We start from the raw sequence: 21,029 nt of genomic DNA on the forward strand, positions 1-21,029 counted from the left end.
GTGAAAGTTAATTTTCTCCTTTTTTACAGAAAAAGGCTATTTTGTTAATATCCCATCAAACTTTCTTATTAAAAACAATACATAAAAAAATTGAACAAGTGGAGAAAATCTTCAGTTTCGTAAACAGTATCGACATGAGCAGCTGGTATTATTTGGGAACAGCAACAACAAGAAAAAAGTAAATTTTTTTCAGTCATTTTTGTTAATGAATTATTTGCCCTTCAGCTGCCAAACTTTGCTGCATGTGTTAGTTCAGCTGTTGTCAAATGCTTTATAGTGGCATGTAAATATATTCTCTTGAGCAAACAAAGCTGATCTGACTGTTGGTCTGAGAAGATATGAGGCTGCCTTTGATCACAGTGTGGCTGTTTCATAAAGGTCAAAAAAACCAAGAAAGTGTGAGAATTCAGCAGTTTTCGTCTCAGTTCTGTGGAAGCATTTAACCACACAAACATTGCAGGTCACAGATATTCTGCTTTTCCAACTTCTGTTTCCACTCAGTCAGAGTCTGTGATTTGAAAACAGCATAGTTTGGATTTTTTATTCTGCCATCTGCTAATAAGACCACAAGGCTCATCTTAGGTGTATCAGTATATACACTACAGGTATAAAGGGCAGCTCAGTTTACTGTCCTGGACTGCAGCAGTTAGAACTAACAATTTTCACTGGTAAAATCAAGCAGCATTTTTTGGTTTTGCTTCTTCGTTATACTTCTTCCTATCCCCTCTGCAACAAGAATCTCCACCAAATACTTTGGTGTTGCACACACACAATTTTCTATGTTTTGACAGCCGTTGTTTATGTTATTTTTTCCTGAGTGGTCATCAAAAGACATCATGGGCTCCTTTTCAGTTTGTGTGCTATTCTTGTCATGATAATGAACTGAAGAGACTGGAGAGAGGGGCTGGCCATGCTCCTTGGGACAGGTTGTTTCCAGCGTGCTCCCCAGCATCTCACCTCATGCTGGAAGGTCTTGGTAATCACCTGCAACTGGAAGATCCTTCTCCTCCTTCTTCTCCTCCGGACCCTTATAAAATGATCTTGCCTCCAGTCATGCTGCTTCTAAAGGAACTGATTATATTCTCTTGAATACTCTGGAGAATGTGCTGAGGAACCAGAATGCTTAAGGCATCTCAGTGGGTGCCTTACCGATGCCTTGGATAGCAGGTAACTTGTTGCTACCCAGTCATCTTGAAATTTTGCTTACCTGAAGCCAGGCCAAGGTAAACATGCAAGTGGCATAATTTATTTGCAACATCCAAAATGGACAACAGTTGCAAATGTTGTAAAAGGTGATGTTGCATAATTGACTATCACTGAGAATTCAAATAGTTGGAATTTTCTCTCTCCTTGTTAACCATACAAGGGACAGTGAATTTTCACACCTATTTTACGATGTCTCTCCATGATTGAGCTTTTATAGATGGATTTAATTTTTCACCTTGAGATGTTTTAATTTTTCTCATGGAAGAGATAAAGTTATCATATTTATTAATTAAAAAACAGTGTCTTTTTCCTTTGATAATACCAGTATTTCCCTATTAGAATTTCTCCTGTGTTTCTGCTGTGTTTGACTCCCTGTTACAGTGAGAGAGAAACTAACTCCCACCCTCTTTGGTGAGCACTTTTCAATGTGAAGAGTCTCAGATCGTCAAGGGTGAAATCCTGAACCTTGTAGTTCACAGAACCAAGCAGAAACATATATGTAGGAGAGCTCATTAATGGCTTTTGGCTCTGATGAAACATGTTGGTAATTAGCCTCTCCAAGGAGCTTCAGACTGAGGGAAGCTGGTTAGCCCTTTTCCTTCAAGTTCACTAGAAATAACTCTTCAAATATTTATGTAGTTAGATTTTCAGTGACTAATTGGACACACAGACTGAGACCATAATAATTATGACAGTCCATAAAGCTTCACACTCAAGTAAAACAGTACATTTTGGGGACTTGGCAAGTCAAATAACCAAGTAATAGTTTGTGAAACTGACTGAGGTAAAAGTGAGTTGATTACAAGAAAAATGGTACAGCACTGTCCTCTTTTACTTTAAAAGACGAGGCTCAATGATTAAACTGTAAGTTTCTGCTCTGAAAACATGTATCAATACTTTTTATGACTTGGGATGCATAGCAGATACCTTCTACATGCCAACACCTCATGTAAAACACAATAAACACACCTGCGGAGGAGGTAGAAAATAAATCAGGCAAACTGAGGAACAGAAGGGGAGGTTGTGTTTCCCCTTGCGTGTGTTCAACACAGCACGACTGCACCGTGCAAGAAATGATGGTGTGCTGTGTGAAACAGAACTAGAATTGTCAGCAAAGCCCAATATGCACATTTATAATAGGCATTGGGGTTTTTTGTTGTGAATTTGAACAGCACAGTTATGTTACAAGTTTTTATTCAGTTAACTTATTTTTTTTATCTACTTGCAAAAGAGAGCTTGTCCCCTCTGTGCTGCATTTGTTAGGAGAACGCTTGCAGTTGCCAGGCAATCTATGTTTCTGCTTGTCCTGGTGGAAAGAGTTTGCCCAGGAAATGAATTCACCTTTAGTTATTGAACAGCATTTGTCAGTATGGTCTAGTGAACACAAAAGAAATAACACAGAAGCTTATTCAAATTGTTTGTGCTCTCTTTCTTCCTCCCTAGTCATGTCCCTAATACTTGTTTGTTGCATTTATTTCCTACCAGTTGACTCCAGAATTGCTCAACAGATAATTAATTTTTTTCTTTTCCTTAACTCTCTTTTCAATAAAATACTTTTCGTGAAGAGCAATAGGCTGATAAATTGTTGTTAGAGACAACCATTAAGAAGGAATGTGTCTGCATTTAGGTTTTGAGTGTAGACGTAAGTGAATGGTTATTAAGGGATGCTGTTTCCCAAATACAAGCTCTTAAAAATCAAGGGTCAACAAAGAAGAGACAAGTATTAAACAACTTTCATCAAAAGGGAATGGGAACTTACCAGACAGGGAATGTAGAGGTATGCACACTGAGTCATGGAGAGGAATGCTTCAGGTACTTGCACTACAAGAAGATTGGGGGGAGTAGATGATACCAGTAAGGAGAATAAGGAAATGAAATGCGAAGATAGCCACTATTTAGGTGTTAGGGGCTTGATGTGAGCAATGGGTGACAGTTAAAATGGGAAGTTTCTGTCAGACAAGTTCTGATTCATGATCATGCAGGTAACTCACGCAGTGCCATCACTCCTGGGAGAGGCTCGGAGCATGAACAGGCTGCATGTCTGAGGCCTCAGCACACACACACAGGTTCTCTGCAGCATTGTGAGGGAGGAAATTCACACCTTTGTGAACCCTGGGACAAGGACTGCGAATAACTCATGTCCTGATATAACCTCGTCCAGTTTCCTTCTTGAATTTTTAAAGACTTCATTGCTACTTCAGAGTATTTTGTGTCCCATGTGCATAATTTCTCTGAAAGTGCTATAAGGAAAAGAATCATCACTAAAAAGAGAATTATATCCTTGCCAAAGAGAAAAATGCAGTGGGTATTTTTTTTCCACCATTATCAAGTCTGCTATATGAAATCATGTGAAGGGGAGGAGGAAAGATAAAAAAAAAGACTGTGAAACTGAGTGTAAATATTTTATTCTTAAAAGTAAATATAAAATTCAAGTAATAATCACTTTATTACACCGTATTCTGTGTTACAGTTTAATGCCTCTTTTGGGAAAATAGCCCTAAAGAAAACATGTTCCTAGCTTGCAGTTTCTAGCTTGCACTTTATGCTCTGTGTTCCCAATGATTATTTTTCAGGGCATGAAGCTCTCATGTTTATTGTGCACCCTCAAGCTTAGGCATACATATCGTAACAAGTGTTGACTCAGTCAGTTCAGCAGCCCTGAGAGATCTTCTGTGAACACCATTACGTTGTCAGGCAACTTTTAAAAATAAGCCTTGATGCATTATCACTAGAAATTGCGATAAAGACATCAGACAAAAGAAAGTTGTCACATTCTTGCCATTAAATGTACATACAAACTTGTTTAAAACCTTCAGTTAAGTGTAATTTGCTACCTAATATCAACAAAGATCTGTCATTAACTGGCTGATGTACTACACATTCAAACAGATCTCCTGGGTCTCAGAAGGATTCTGACACGTGTTACTTTCTCTGAGAAGAAAACACAAGTTCACTAGTGAAGAAGGTATTTTAAAGCTGCAAGAAAGATTGATTTTGCAGTAGTACTCTTGTATCAGATGAGCAGGACTAGACAATAAATGAAAGACAAACGAAGAGCTAGGCTGAAGCTCACCATCCCTAATCCAACCCTTTCAAAGCAGACACTGAAAGGTATCTAGGCTGCAGTTATGTATTTGGTACCATCTGAAGAGTAATTCAGTCTCTCAAATAGTCTCTTCTCAGTATAAATATAAAATGATACAGTAAAAGAATAAACACTTATGACCAAAATGTATACTAAACTTTATTTCTTAGTAATGTTTTGTACTCCTTCAACTGACAAACATATCAATAGAGGACAGTGAATCCATTCTTCATGACTACGTCTATATTTTTCCCAATGCTGTTAAAACATTGTGTTCTGGCTTGCTCTTAAAGGCACTAAAAAAAAATATTTTGGTCAAACTGACCTTACCTTTCAACTTGATTTACAGAGTATCGGTTAAAACTCGGTGCACATTTTGATTTATTGGCAGTGAAATGGTTTAATCAACCTAAAGTTATTTAATTTGGCTTTTTAAAGGCTGTAAGTGGGTTCTTCAGTTAATTTCAAAAACTGGGGGCTCTGTATATGTGTGTGAGGGTGTTTCTTGGTACTAGAGCAAAACTAGATGTGAAAATCTTAAAATCCTTTGCATATTGGAACTCATATTACCCTCTTAGCATTGCTTTTCATATAGGGCAGGTCTCCGTGATTTTTTCAAAGGGAAGCACTTTTGCCAGTTTTTATGCTCCCAGCCTCTAAAAAAACCAAACAACAAAAAACCCAAACAAAAACACAAATAAACAAAACAAACAAACAAACAAAAAACCAACCAAACAAACCACAACAAAAACTATCCTAAGTATCAGAACAGAAGGTTGCTCAGCTCTGCAGGCTTCAGGAGCACAAAAGTTGGTATCCTGAAGACAGTAGGGAAGAATGCAAGGTTTAGTAGTGTGGCCAACTGCCTTGAAACACCTGGGAAGGCTTTAGATGATGACAATGTTCTTGATCATCTCATGTCTTCTTAGTAGAAACATATGCATTTTTGAAGTGGGGGGGATATTTATTGACAAAGCACAATTTTTCATGGAATGACTGTCAGGTTGATTCAATGAACTCTCCGCTCCCCACCCCTCTTTGCTGCCATAGGGAAAGGAATGCAATTCTCATTTAGTTTCCTTTATAACCTCAGAGATGGCACTCATGTGAGAGGGTTTGTGCTTGTGATTAGGGAAGGAGCTGACTGTCATATGTCAGGGAATGATTTTCTGCTGTATGTTGAGAGCAAGGCCCTGTGGCAAAGCAAAACTGGAACAAAACCTTTATTGATGCAAAAGAATGGGCTTTTCCTTCAAGCATTTACAGAATAAATCGGTATGAAATCATTGGCTACATTACTCAGCAAACATTTAGTTGGAAATCAGTGTGATTTTTAAGCCAAACCCCCAAAAATAATAATAATAAAATAGTACAGAAACAGGTTTGCCTTCAAAATTCTGCCTTTATAAGCAGAATTGTGTGCTGTCTTGAACAGTTTTGCATGTCTGCACATATGTAACCTGGACTGCCTAATAAGCCTTAGTGTTCTGGTAATATAATCATGTCACTGACTGGATTTTGCTGTGTTTTTCGAAATGTATGTCATAGTTTTTAATAAAGAGAGAACCTAGACTCTTCTGAGGGAAAAAAAAAGGTGTAACCTAAGTATGAACGAAAAAACAACAAAAGAGTGTGTTCCACCCAGAAAGGTGATGCAAGTAGAGTGTGACGAAAAGAGTATATTAAAAAGCTAAAGAATAGGTGGTCTAACATTACTGAATAAGAAACAGGTGTATCAGCTGCTGTTAACAGTAATATTTGTTGTGACTGGTTTTGTATCAACGACTCACCCATCAAATAAATGTGACATTAGGAAAGGAACAGAAAAGAAATAAAGAGATTTAAAATACCATTTCACAAAGAAATAAGCAAAAGAAATGAAAAGAAATACGTTTTCATGTATTGGCAATTACTTAGGGCTGGAAGCTTAAATCCATATGTGACCAAACCTGAAATGTAAGGTGAATAATCCATATGTGTTTGTTCAGCATTAACAATCACTTGATCTAGGGACAAATTGTTCCTTGTTTTGAAATATTTCAGTGAGCATTTGGTGGACAAATGCTAAAGGATACCCTGGGCCCACTTCACTTAGCATATTACTATTAGGTAAACCTGATATTCACTTGGCCTTTGGATTTCCAAAGTGAAATCTGAGGAGAAGTGGGACAAAGGAAGGTGAATACATCCTGAATCAAGAAAATCCCTTTGCCTTAACAAGGCTTTCTGCAGGGAATTTTCATCTGCTGGTTCATCTTAAGTGGAGCAAGTACCCTCCAGTCCCATCCATGATCAGAGTCTGAGAGGCTGTGGTGGTGCTCAAGCACTCTCCAAGTTCAGCTGTCAATAAGGTGCTCTGAATTTCCACACAATCTTGCAAAACTCCTTGCTTTTCTCCCTGGCCTGGGTCTGAAGCTCAGAGGTTCTCCAGATTAGTTAATTCTCAGTCTCCCTGCTCTGTATACATTCATTAAAGTTCAAAGAGACCTGGAGACATGAAAGCCCTGGAAACCTTGAGGCCTGAAACTATTGGCTCTGTGTTGCTGAAAAATACATTTTTTGTGTGTTAAACACTGGCCTTTGGACTTTCCCTTTCACAGGAGCTGCAAGATTTCTATAATTTGTGGCCAAGCAAACAACAAAGTGCTATGAAAGGAATTTGATGCTGAATGCATACCTTGCTCCTAACAATTAATTAGGAGGAAGAAAACAGCATGTCATTACCCTAGATTGTACCTTATGGCCATCTGTCTCTAAGCCACAGCACACATGCAGGCTGTGAACACATCTAGCTCTACCTCTTCTGATCCAAACCATTAACCAAAATTCAGTTCTTGTGCAGTTTCCGTCAGGCAAATAAATTTATGAGGTGCCTCTTTGATACAGTCCTTTCTGCTGCAATAAAAATAGGTACAACCTCACTGTAGAAGTTAGAAAGACAGGAGGAAGAAGAATCAAATGCAGAAGGTTTTCTTCCTCAGTACAAGGTGCTCTCCATTTTAATTAAAAAATATTTTTGTAGTCTCTTTTCTCAGGTTGAGAGTACTTTTTTGGCCATTTGCATGTCTTTCTCACTGCTGTTTCTGGTCCTGTTTACTGGCTGGCTGATGTCAAAGCCCTGACCTGGTGGTTTTTAACAGGCTCCTGAGAAATCCCTTTAATCCCATAGGCAGACAATAGCTTCAAGGAGTTCAATTAAATAGTGGGTTTCTGTTGATCTAATCATCATCAAAGCAACAAAGAAGAGGCCATTTAATTGTTTGTTTATTTATTTAGGTACAAGTAACTAAAAACTGTGACTGACAAATTCAGCCAAGGAGTAAGGTGTCTATCAGGTTTTGTCTATCAGGCTATTAGCTGCAGGACAGTATTATAATGGTAGTTGGTAAAAAAAGACTGTATTCCTCTCCTGACAAAAAGTGTGTAATATCAATCCTATGCTTTAAGTGTAGCTCTGTAGACTGGAGTTCCTCTTGACAAAAGGCTAGTTTAGTTTGCAACAAAATCTTTGATCCATCATGATTTGAGGTATCACTAAAGATTAAAACTCCTAAATTTATTCAGGTAGTAATTTGACTTTAATTGTTGCCTACAAAGATGAAAGAGTGAATTCTCTTTTAAAATGAAGAAGGCTAGATAAAGAGGTAAATCATTACTGATAACTTCTGACTTGAATGTGGGTTGGGGTTTTTTTTTCAATTAATGTCTTCCTGTAAAAAAAAAAAAAAGACATAAATTTCAGTATTTAATGTTAGAGATGAGCACAAACACTGAAGAAACCAGAGCCAGTCCAAGACCTGAGCTGCTGTCAATGAAGCTGTAGTGATTAATCTCATATTCTCAGAATTCTGTTATCAAACCACAACTCAATTGCCTCCAACACTTCTTTGTACTGAGTTATCGGGTCTGTCTGCATGACAAATGATTGCTGTGCCAGACGTTTGATCAACCCTCCTTTACCCAAAACAGGGAAGCAAATCAGAGGAAAGAGGTAATGTTTCTGTAGAAACTGCTACAGATAAGCAACAGTTCACCACCTTATCGAGTGGCATTTGTCTCTCTAAGTCAAGCCATTTCAGAAGAAAAGAGGAGAAAGCTGTCAGGTAGTGCAGCTACATGAATCTGAAAATTAATTACTTTGCATCAGAGGCTATTTTCAACCAAATTGTAACAAGACAGGGCCAACTCCCTGCATCTCAGAACTGTGCTGCCTGTTCAGATACTCTAATTGACTCATTAAGTCTCACCACACAGGGCTTGTCATCAATTCCAGAGAGACATTAGTGAGAGCACCTGAGTGATGATCCTCTCCCAAAACATGATGAAGGGCAATGCACTCACCACAAGCGCTCCCTACTTAGCACTGCACCAGGGTGAGTGGCAAAGCGTTTACAGGCTGCAGAAACACTTACAGTTCAAAAAAGACATTTTCTGTCCTCCCCAGGAAAAGACAGATGCTTAGAATGACAGCATTGCATAGGATACCTATTTGATTATACCAAGATACAGTTAGATGAAATACCTTACCAGGAAATTTGCTTAGAGTAGACCTAGCTTCAAACATAAGTCATTGGTGACACAACACTTGTTCCCTACAGGCTGTTGAAGCAAGATGGAACACTCTTTGTAAAGTGGTACTGAGGACAGGCAAGTATTCCAAACACTAAGAAGACCTTGGAAGCATTCAGGAAAAAAATAGCAGTCGAGGATTAATTTTGATCAGATTTGGACTTTCTTTTATTTGTAAGACATAAAGGACAGGAATGTTAGTGGAGTCTCACCAAACCACAGGGGGTTTAAGGAGACATCCTGCTGTGACAGATTTATACCTCCCCATACAGAGGAAAGGTGGAAAGGTGGTTAGTGCTGTTCTGTGCTTGCTTGCTTGCTTGCTTGCTTGAGAGGGAGACAGAGAGAGAGAGAGAGAGAGAGAGAGAGAGATTGGACTCTTCTCAACCCTTATTTCTCAGCTATGTTTGGGGTAGTTACTTCCACTCTAGGTTTCCTACTGAACAAGCTGACTTTTCTTTCTTGGGTTTGTGGAAAGGGACTTCTTGGTAGCCCTGTATGAAGATTAATGTTCTCTCTCCTTTTTTATTTTTTTTCCTAAAGTAATCCCTACTGGAAATTCCAATTAGTTGAGGATGTACCTATCCAAATTAAAATAATTTTTTATACCTTTTGATCTGGCAGATCTCAAAATCCTTTCCACACCAAAGAAGGGACTTTAAGATTGTATCTAAGTTTATCAATATTTTAATTTTCCATCCATTATCACTTCGCTGCAGTACAAAACATCAGGGAAAACATAGTTCTTTCTCCAAGATATCTGACATGGAAAGGTATGTGACAGATTGGGTATTTAACACTGGTCTTCCAGAAAGTGGTACAAGCAGTCTTTCTCCGTGGATTTTGTAATGCTAAGCAGATATATTTCTTTTTCTGGAGGCAAAGGTGAAGGATGTTGCTATTGATGAAAGACAGGTTGTTATGGATCATCTGCTACATTGATGCTGACCAGTGGAAACTTCAGAGACTGCAGCAGCCTCTGTTTTGTAAATTCACATCTCCCATGATGCCATCACATGTGGATCTCCGTTCCTGTATCCTACGGATTGAATACTTACGTTTCTGAGCTCTGCTTTTGTACATTTAAAGCGGAATCAAACTGAAAGCTCCTTTCACTTTGCATTAAACGTATGAAATAATTTATAGTACTATATATATATACCCAGATACATAATAGTGTCACAGTGTATAACAAAGCAGGGTATATTTTCTTTGCAGTATGTAAAAGAATGTTGCATATGAAACTGGAAAACCACTACCATCTCAAGTCATCTAATTTACTTCATTTCCCTCTATCTATAACAAGGCAGCTTATGTCCCACATGATGTGTGTAGGGTACATATTTCTGCTCAGTCAGGCTTGAGGTTGATGCAGTATCTTTCATTTTTTCCAAACAAATGAGATTACTTAAATGCAAATGAGAGAACCAGCTACCCAGCTGGGTCTATGAGCATCCTATGGCTTTGACAGTTCTGTAGCAATGAGTATTGTACATATGCCGATACAAGGTTTTGGTCTGATAAACTTGCAAAATTCAATAAAACATTTTTCATTTTTCCTTTCGAAGTTCCCAGGCTACTAAAAACATATTGCTTTGACAGTATTCTGCTGGCACTTTAGAATAAATTTTTGATTTTCAGTCACATAGATTTTATCATATGGCTTTCAGGCAGCTAGCAGTATCTGGGCATTAACATTTGTGTTCAAATGACTAGAGAAAAGTTCTTTCTAATATTGATTGTTTATATTAATAAGGCTGCTGGTGTATTACCTGATGACTTTCAGGAGAGTGATGAGGAACACGGCATAATACAGAAAAATCATAGGACTCTTCTAAGAAAATGTATATCAAAAAAACCCATGAAAAGCAGTATTCTGGAAGAGAGAAGCAAGCTATTTGCAGCAGGAGAAACAAGCATGCTAATGTCCCTTGAAATGGATTGGCCAATTTATTTTTTATGAGGAATGTAAATATATATATATATGTATGTCCAGATATGCATTTATTTTATTAAACAAATAAATATGAAAGTTTTCTAAATTGCTGGGCACTTAGAGGTGAAAAGCTTAGAGTTTCTTGAGTCTGCTTATGCAGCCCAACACGTTGACACACTGCATAATATCTTATGGAACCCTCATTCAGCATCCTGAGCTAGCCATAAATTACTGAACAGGTTGCCCAGAGAAGATGAGGATGCTCAATCCCTGGAAATGTTCAAGGCCAGGTTGGATGGGACTCTGAGCAACCTGGTCTAGTGGAAGGTGTCCCTGTCCATGGAAAGGGGCTTGGAACTGAATGATCTTTAAAGTCCTTCCAATCCAAACCATTCTATGATTCCATGATTAGAATAAACATATGGGGTGAGATTTTTCATAACAGAACATAACAGAGTGTTTTGTTTTCAGCTCTGTGCCTATCTCATAAGGGATAAAATTCTGCAACAGTCCTGCATATGCAACTTTTCATTGTAACAAATACTGTAGAAATTGTTTGGTTTAGCCTGAGAGTGCCTTAGCTCTGTTCCCAGTATCTGGCAATAGGGTGGCTGCCCTCCATGACCTCTTTAGACATGGAAATGCTGCATCAGATACCACTTTTCTTCAGAAAGAGTTTCTAGGGAGAACCAGATGCAAACAAGTATGAAGTCAGCTTGCTGAGAAGGAGCAAACTCAAACATGAGAGCAGCATTACTTCAAAAGCATTCTGTCAACACACTATCCCAGTAAGTCTAGCCTGTTGACAGATAGAAAATCCCTCTCAGTTTACAGGCAATTGAACAATTATTTTTCAAAAACTGACAAACTACTGAACTGCATGATGTTCTGAAAGAAATAAACAGCACTAACCTGAGTATTATGTGTGAAAAACGGGCTGTAAGTGAACAGAGTCTGACAAACTACGGGAGACTATATACCAAGGTAAAAAGGAAAGGTTCTGGATCACGACTCCTTCAAAATACAAGAGGTATGCGTGACGTTGAAGCAATACATCACACATTCAGGTTACCCAGCTCAATCCAGAATGTTAAATATTTTGGGTTCTTACCAGAAATCAAGGTTTGTTGAGTCTTATGAAAGTTTTTTATCATCATCATCATCATCATCATCATCATCGTCATCATCATCATCATCATGGCTAGGCTTTTCGAACGAAGATTTGGGAAAGGCTCTATCCACATTTGTTACAGGTACGATGGTGGCTTATGAGGCCAATACAAGCCTGGCATGTCCGATTGCAAAAGGCACAGCAGAAAGACTCCTTAGGTGGTGTATTCTGCAAGACACGATTCTTTCTGTGTTGCCTTTTGTCCTCGAGAGTGATCCTGCATGCGTTTGGCAGTAATTATCTTACAAATTAAAGTGTGATCTTTGCATCTGAATATATTGATTACTGAGACTGGATACTGAAACCCAGAGAATTACATTGTAGAGGAGTTGGCCAGTATGACAAAAAGCCTTTGGCTTCTGGCATGACAGACTATGTATATAAAAGTAGTTTTTAGCTAATGACTTGTATATATATTTTATTATACAGTTTTCCATATCTGACCTAGCTACAAGACCAGTTCAGTTTCTAGCCTTTGTGAAAGAATTTAGAAACACTTTCAGTCAAGTCAATATGAAAAGTCTTACCTCCCTGACTGAGGCAATACTGGAAAATCAGTCAGAGAAAAAGTGCGGGTTAAAAATATCAGTTAAAAAAAAGGTGCTGATTTTTCAAAAATGCCTTGCATGCAAGTCCACTTGAGAAACAGTGTCAACACAGATTTTTTTTATTCCAAGGGGTCTGGGAAAGATATACCCTGTAAAACCAAGAGTAAAGCATCCTCTGACAAATCCTTTTATATCAACCTGTTGAAGTGCTTTTTGAATCCAGAAGGTGTCTCTTGCATCCAGAGATGATGGTGTTAGTGCCCAAAAACCAGAATACCAGCAGTATCAAAAGGAGGACTCAGTATATGGCACACGTTTCCATGTGAGGTCACTTTAAGTCTCTCATTAGATGCACATGATGTCTAGTTGGAAGTTTGATCTGCTGGCACTGTGTGAGTTTAGAAAGATAGAAAAAAAGAGCAAGTGAAGGAAAGGAAATATGTTTTAAAAAGCCCAACAAACATAAAAGAAACAACAATGTGAAATTTAGCTGATAAACAATAATATTTCTAATATAATTCAGTTTGGAATAAACTACTGAACTCTTATGTTGAAGGCTTTGAAAAGTGAAAAGCAGTGGGTCAAAACATTACCCTGTTATAGCTGCTTTTCTTAGTTTGTGTTTTAAAATATTCTCGCTCGTATTTTTTTTAAAGTCTTTTTTTTTTTAACAAACCTTTTGCAAGTGAAAATTCTACTCAAAAACTCTTAATAGTCCTGTCAGTTCAATGCTAGCTCCAGAGTTTGGCACCCTTGGCAATAAGGATGAATATGAAAACAGGGTCCTCACTATGGGCTACTTCTGTCTCTTAGTGAGATTCGAGAGGTTGAGAAGTGTTCCTAAGAGCATTAGGGATACATGAAAGAAGAAAGACAGAGGATTAGCTGGAGAGAATGGAAGGATAAGGTTTGTCAAGTAATGAAGCAGATGAATCTCAAGAAGACTGCAGAGCTACATATAATTCTGACAGGGAAGGGTAGAAACAGGAATTTAAGAAGTGAGTCACCATTTCCCCCCTCCCAGCCCAGCTGATGAACCAAAAAAATGAGCAGCTTGAAAATTAAAGCATGCTGCCAAGGACCAGAACTGGGAACAACTTGTAGGCTTTATATAAATCTTCTTAAGACCTTAGCAGAGAGTAGAACTTAAAAGACTGGAAATATATGTGAGGATTTTTTTCCCCCTTGCTTAAATTCTGAGCTCCTTCAGGTTCAAAAGACTTAACTTTTCAAGGAGAGTATTGGGCAAATGGACAGGTATGAAAATGATCGTAACATCTAGCATCCTTTAAAAAACACTAAGTGTTCAAAAGTAATGAATATGCCTTAAGTTGTAATGAGTTAGGATGTTTATTAGTTGATATGTTAGACATTTGCCTGCTATAACTTTTTTCCGCTTTTTGTAATACTGCTACAACAATCCTCTGATGGCATAATCAAAGGCAGAAAGGTGTGAGAAAGAAGATTTTTTTTCAAGTATGAAAACAGCAAACTCAGTGTGAAAGTCAAAATAATTTCTAGCATTATTACCTTCAAATATTCCTTGCTCCTTGATATGAGAAAGGTAAGCTGTGTTCTGATAGACCCACTTATTGTAAAGGAACAAACACTCCATCATAGTTAAAAGGAGGAGCAGCCCCCAGCTACTCTAGCACCCCCTGGGAGTATGCTCAGAAACCAGCACCCTCACTCACAGCACAGCTCTCTCAAAGCCTAACATATGAAGACAGAATTTAGCCCATGATCTATTGTAAATTTTACAATTAATATCACCTATGTGTGTATGTGTCTTCACATGTATGAAAAAGGGAGAATGAACTACCTTCCATCATTAACAGCAATTCAAGTTAGAGAATGGTTGTTTTTATCCTCAAAGGCTTTTCCTATTTGAAACTTGACTACTGAGATTTAACTCGAGGTTTAACTTTGGAAACAGCACTGGGGAGTGCCGATGTTCTGCCACTTTTAAACACCAAAAGGTTGAAGCTTGGGAGATTATGAGAGCAACTGTTTTTTGCCTCATCCCACAAAATCATGTTCTGAACCTTACCAAGGTGAAAATTGTAACATTTTTTTTCAGGGGACTCATAAGTATCAGAAGAAAAGAAGGGAAGGGATAGAAAAAGGCTTTGGCTTCACAGGGCAATTCTGACACCTCCCTCCAACTCCAAGTTGTCTCAGACTTCATATGATGCAGATTAATCTCGTGACAAAAATGCAATGAAGAAGCCTGCCAAATCAGTAAGATTCATAGAAATAATATTTCCTTATACTGAAGTAATGGTCACATTTTTTACAAACCTAGCTGTTGAACAGGGAGCCCTGAGCACATAAAGATATCAGAGGCCTCCAGAGCTCCTGCATCAGAGAGAAGACACATAGTTCTCCCCGTTTTAACTGCAGTACCATGAAGGAAAGAGCCAAGTTGGTGTTTGAAGAAAACATTTTGGAGGCTTTACAAAACCTCACTTTGCATGGCTTTGTTTATGATGGTGTCTCTTACATTCTGTTTTGTCATTAAGAAAACTGTGCTTCCCTTGGAAAAGACAATGGGAAATGAGACAGCAAGCTCTGAAAAGAATTGTTGTTTCCCACTTCTTCATTGAGCAGTGCTCTGTTCAACCAAGGATCACATTTCTGTGACTCTCTTTCTTATGATATTAAATTCTTCTAGTTCAGTAATACAGTGAAAAAAGAGTGAAGCAGAAACCTAAAACTGACAGCTATTTGGATGCTTCTGGCTGAGAACATTGCCTTCAATAACCCCCTTCACACCATTATGTTGCTGACCTGCGAACCATTCCTCTGATTTCCACTGACTAGTTGTTTCTACTTATAGATTTGTTTTCCAAATTCAGTAAGTTGTTATCATTGCAAACTTATGTAGTCTTTTCTATGATACTGCTGGTGCAGTAATACAAACATAATACAAACATAATACGATGGAATCTTTTGAAATTAACAGTTGATGAATAACCATTACATTCTGTATTAATTCATAGACAATATTGAAGGAGTGGGGGAAAACATAGGTTCTTCTTTTATAAAGAAATTAGAAAATATTTGTAACAAAACTGTACAGTATCATGTTTGTTTTAGTTCCTCTGCCCTTTCTCTTTTTTATATTTGTTTCAACTACCACCAATCAGCAGTACTCATATGACTCACATTCTCACCCACCTATTTGCAAGATATGTAAGAAATAGAACATTTTTAATAAAAAGGAAGAATGGGAATGAATACTGCTTTGTAGTAAGATGGTGGGAAGGTAAGAAAGGCTTCAGAAATTAAATTGCTCTCTCAGGTTTCAAGTCAGGTTTCTTCCTAAAGTCCTGAAAACATAGTCCAGACCTACCAGTGAAGAGGCTGGAAGTGACCTAATACTTTCTAGGTCAGTTTTCCTAAAGAAAATTCCCTATGAACATTAGGGCAATGTGGTACTGATAACAACTGAAAGCTCACAATAAGTTCAGACAAATAAGGAAAGATACAACCTTCTAAAAATTCTCTTGAAGAGAGATACTCCTGTATGATAGTATTTTTACTTTTGGCTCTCTGGAGCTTTGAGAAGCAAACACCATCTGCTAAGGGCATAAATAAAGCAGTGAAATAAAACTATATCCGGAAAACAAAGCCATCTTCTGTAGTTCTGCGTGTCTTCAAACAGTTTCTCTGATGCTTTCAGTTTCTCCTTAAAATAATTTCCATAATAATTCCATGCAAAAACTGACTGCTCACCGTCATTCTCCCGCTACCTCTTACTTATCACTTAACTAAGTAAAAATGAACTTATGTGTTGTGTTTTTTTTCCCTGGGGTGTTACAAATCATCAGAGTGGTAGATAACCTGTACTTTTTTGGCTGCATGCTTTCCCTCTCTTCTGGAAAAAGGTACTTTCTGAGGTAAAGTAGAAAATATTGCATGATTGACCTTCCTTATTTTATCTATACTTATAGAGCTAAAATTTAACAAATGACAAGATATGTTTCTTATACCTAAGGCAAATAACATAGAAGTTGTCAGAGAATTAAATGTTTCCTTTATGTTAAGAATAGAAAACTGGTAGTTGGTTGTCAGTTGCTCACTGACCTGTGATAATTTAACTGGCATACAGTGATCCTTTTGCCTCAAAGGGTTATTCTTGAATGCCACATTAAATTGCTGTGGCAAACTACAGATAGTCTAGAAATGCCCCAAAGCCTGCTGTGTACACTACTCCAAACATACACAGTACTACTCACTCGAAGTTACATCAAACTCAAAAGACCAATCTGATCCACTCTTTTCCTTTCCTTGCCCTTTATAATACTCTCTGATACCTTTTTAGTCCACTGATTGTTTTCTTGACACACTTTTCCCCTTCTCTGTCTGCTATTCTCCAATACTGTTTTCTTACCAGTAATACCTGAAGTGACACTCAGCACCAGTGCTTTGGTAGGACGTGTTGTTTTTCCCTTAGCAGAGATTTTGAGACTTTTTTTTTACTTCTCTTTCCTTCCTCTTCTCTCCCCCTTCACTGACCCTGTTCATCCACTCATCATTGATTTCAATCTGAGAAGGAAATCCATAAGATAACATGATCTCCTGTATTCTCCTCCTGAATCCTGCCTGTAACAGCAAGCACTAGCTATTTGGAAACCGCTTTTCTCAAATGCTTTGTCTTTGATCTTCACTAGTTACAGAAGTCTGAGACACACTGTAAGCTAATGTTGCCATGGTGTTGTCTTAAATTGGGTCTGGCGTCCTCCCAAGGAGGTGCATGGGTAGCTCTTTTTGCAAAGTTTGAAGTTGCACAATTGACATTTTTCTCCCTCGTGGCCATATCAAATGATAGAGAAGAACAACCAAACCATCAGACAGATTTCATTGAGCAGGGGCCAGTCCAACATCTACCTTGTGTCCACTGTGCCTGGATAAACACTGATATATTCAGCACTGATGTATCCTGATGTTGCCATTATAATTTCTTGTATTTTACAAACAAAGAGCTCATCGATGAGAATGGACATATGGGTTTGTTTTTTCTTTTTGATGCAGGTGGTTAATCCTCCTGCAGGTAGTTCTGAATTTTTTATTTAGCTGATCCTTTTCATCTTAACCAACACATATTTTCCCAAAATCTTGTTCATCATCCCTTTCCTGGAATTACAAAATTTCTGCATAGTTTTAGGCAGAACTATTTGTAAAAAAAATTGTTTTAATGAAAGTACTCTAATTGTTTAAAACAGTCTTAGAGAGTGCTTACTTTTTTTGGCAAAATTTTCAAAAGTTAAGTTTTCAAAAAATGTTGTAGGCATTTTAATTTCATGACAAAACTCAAGATTTTCAATTCTATTTTCTGAAAATAGGGAGTGCTTCACTTAACACTTTTATAAAGCTTTATTTTAATAGAAAAAGCTCTAGGTAGTAGTCCTCGTTAAAATATGTCAACATAAAAATCTAGCAAAGACAAGATAATAGCCAAAACTTTGCTGTATAATATTATCTATTCCCTCATGGCATATGCATTAAAATATCTGCCTATTTTTGTTATTCAATCTAATTATGCAATAGCTTCCTAGGAAATGTTTTTCACTGAGTAAATAGCTATGGAAAGCAATTGTTGGCTATCACCAGCACTTCTGTCCTCAGTACTGTTTTATATTCTTGTCTACAAACAGAATTTATAACTGAAGTAATGTAAGGGTATCTTCCTATGGAAAAACATGTACTAATCTAAGAACTGAAAAAACGGCAGACTTATGGTATTATTTTTGACTTCTGCTGTTTTAGCTTTTGACCCTTGTGTTTAAATATTAGCTGACTTACCTGATGATAGTGATTTCAGGCTTAGCAAAAATAGAGAATGGTTTTAATAGGATCTGAATGTTTAAACTTTTTTTTTTTATATACGTTTATCCGCAAATAGGAGAAAAAACCTTTTCCATATTAAGGAAAGTAAAGATTTAAAAATTCTGAAGGCTGTAAACAGCACTTTGAAAGCTGCTGGTAGGGAATATGATATACCTGCAAACTTCATCTCTGCATTTTTATTGATAAGGAGACAGATGAGACTGAAACACTGCAAATCTTGCAGGCTTTTGATGATTTTTACTGATGTCAGAAGTTATGTTAATTTTGCATTAGCTCATTTCTAGCTTTTGTGCACTTCAGTATTATCACTGAACACTGTTGCCAGAGGCAACTGGCAGCAAACATGATCTCACCTATCTTCCATCTCTGCCATAGTATCTCTCCTGTATGGTTTTGATTTTGGGGTTTCTTTGAGTATTTTGGAAAGCTAGCTAATTGAGGGGTAGTCTGCAAGCCAACCATTGGGCTGGGTATGAGCACTCAGAATTTAATTAAGGAGTTTCCCAAATCATCCACCTCTAAAGGCAAGTGTCAATCCCAGAGAAGAGGGACTCACTCCCATTGATTTTGCTGCAGTCCCTACTGGGTTAAGCAGCTACATTTAGCAGGAACTGCATTTCCCCAAAGAGAGGGAAGTACAACCTTCTGTGCAGCTGTTTTCCATTGGCTTTTTTGACAAATTTAAGTTCTTACATAAAAATAAAACAGAAATTGTGGCAGTTGTCTATGTAGTGCAGAGAATTGGTGGGGGATGGGGGGATGTTTATCATGTTCAGATTCAGAGCAGAACTTGTTTTGAAGCCTTCAGCAATGGAAAAAACAAGACAGAAACTTTGCAGACAGACTATTGAAGGAAAACAAGAGAAAACGCATGGAGAAGTGTTTGCTTAATAGTTTATGATGAAATGAGATATGAAACCTGTTTGTATGTACAAATAGGCTTGAAATAGGATGGCTGCTGATGGACATCTCTTCTTCCTTGAGGCCCTCAGCACAAAAAGGTTGAACTGCTTTATACATTTAACTTTTCAGATGGCAAGTATACAGAAACGAAACCAAACCAAAAGAATAAAAGGATTAAATGGTATTATCAAATTACTTATTGTTAGTTTCCCAGAATCTTTTAATCTTTCTACAACTTGCATTGCCTGATAACATAATACTGTAATTCCAGAGCTGAAATTGCCTTTAGTAAGTTTTAAAACGTTTTGTTGTTTTACAAATCAAAAATGCAGCAGTTTACTAGGTGTAGATGGCAAGGTGCAGGCAGTGAGGGATGTGGCCACTGCTGATGTGGCCTCTGTGAGAAGAGACCAGAGGCTGCACTGGGTCAGACACAGTTCCAGTCAGCTCCAAATGGAAGGAACCACCTTTTACTTCTCATGGCATTACAGTTAAAGAAACAAAAGTTTGCTAATGGATCTATGACTTTAAAGGAAGTAAAAACAAGGACACATCTGCAAAAAGGTATTCAAACTGTGATAGAATTTTGAGTGATCCACAAGTGACTGTTGTCTGGCTGCAGCTCAGTAGCTGTTCTTGCAATATTTCATTTGGAAATAGAAAGAAAAAAGTTCATCCTTAATTCTAATTATCTAGTTTTCTTCATTTCTGGTTTCTCACAATACAAATCTGACCAACCGAAAAGTGGCATTGAAAAAGTTTGCGCCTCATAATTCATTCACATCACTGCTTTCTTGTTACCTCACTGGGTGATCTTTTGCAAAATTAATGCTGCACATTAACACCTACATAAAGAAACTTCTATCTACTTAGAAAAGACTCAAGAACTCTATTCACTCATTATTACAAGGGGAAAATCAAAGAATCACAAACTATTGGTACTTATTCTACTTCCATTTCCCCAAATCTACCTGAGACATTTCTAGCCCAATTTTTCAATCATCTGAAGAACTCCCAGTTCTGGTTCCAGGAATGATTATCTGCACTAATTAGCATTGCAAATTTAAACACAACTTTTCAAACCCCAAAGCTTTGTTCTGATTGTAATTTTTTGTTCAAAATTCACAGTTGCATTTTAATTTCTGTATATCTGGTTTTAATCACTTACATTAAACTTAGATATTCAGTTCAGCAGAAAAAAATACTCACCTTTAAAATCAGAGCTATTTCAAATTCTCCCAAAAGGAAAATTGCAAACAGGTTTAAAAGTCCAACTCTGTATTTTTTCGTTCCTGCAACTATCTTTGACCAAGTTTAGTGGAGCTCCTCATAGAACTAAGAATCTCTTGAGTTGGATATTACAGGTCACAATGATGAAAGATTATTTAAAATGTAGGTTAGGAATTTGAAAAATTTTCCAAACTGCATATTTGGGAAGTAGAAGATACATTTTAAACTGTGTTATCTGTGTTACTTCTTGGAGTTAAAAATATGTTAAAAACTTGAGAGCCGAAAAGTACCTAGTCCTTGTCACTTTTTATTATGAAGGAATTTTAAATATTTTTAATTAAAATCGAGCATTATTCAGTACATCAGCAATAATTAGGCTGCAGTTATAAAAGGAATCTCTTATGTAGTCCATAACAAAAAATTATTTTGAAAATGTGGGAAATATGATGAGCTCTGCACATTGCAGAGCAAGGTAACCTCAACTACAGCATTTAGTCACATAGTCTTTCCAAGAGGACTATTTTGTTG

Source organism: Corapipo altera, unplaced genomic scaffold, assembly GCF_003945725.1.
Source record: "Corapipo altera isolate COAL_440 unplaced genomic scaffold, ASM394572v1 0, whole genome shotgun sequence".
Lineage (NCBI taxonomy): Eukaryota > Metazoa > Chordata > Aves > Passeriformes > Pipridae > Corapipo > Corapipo altera.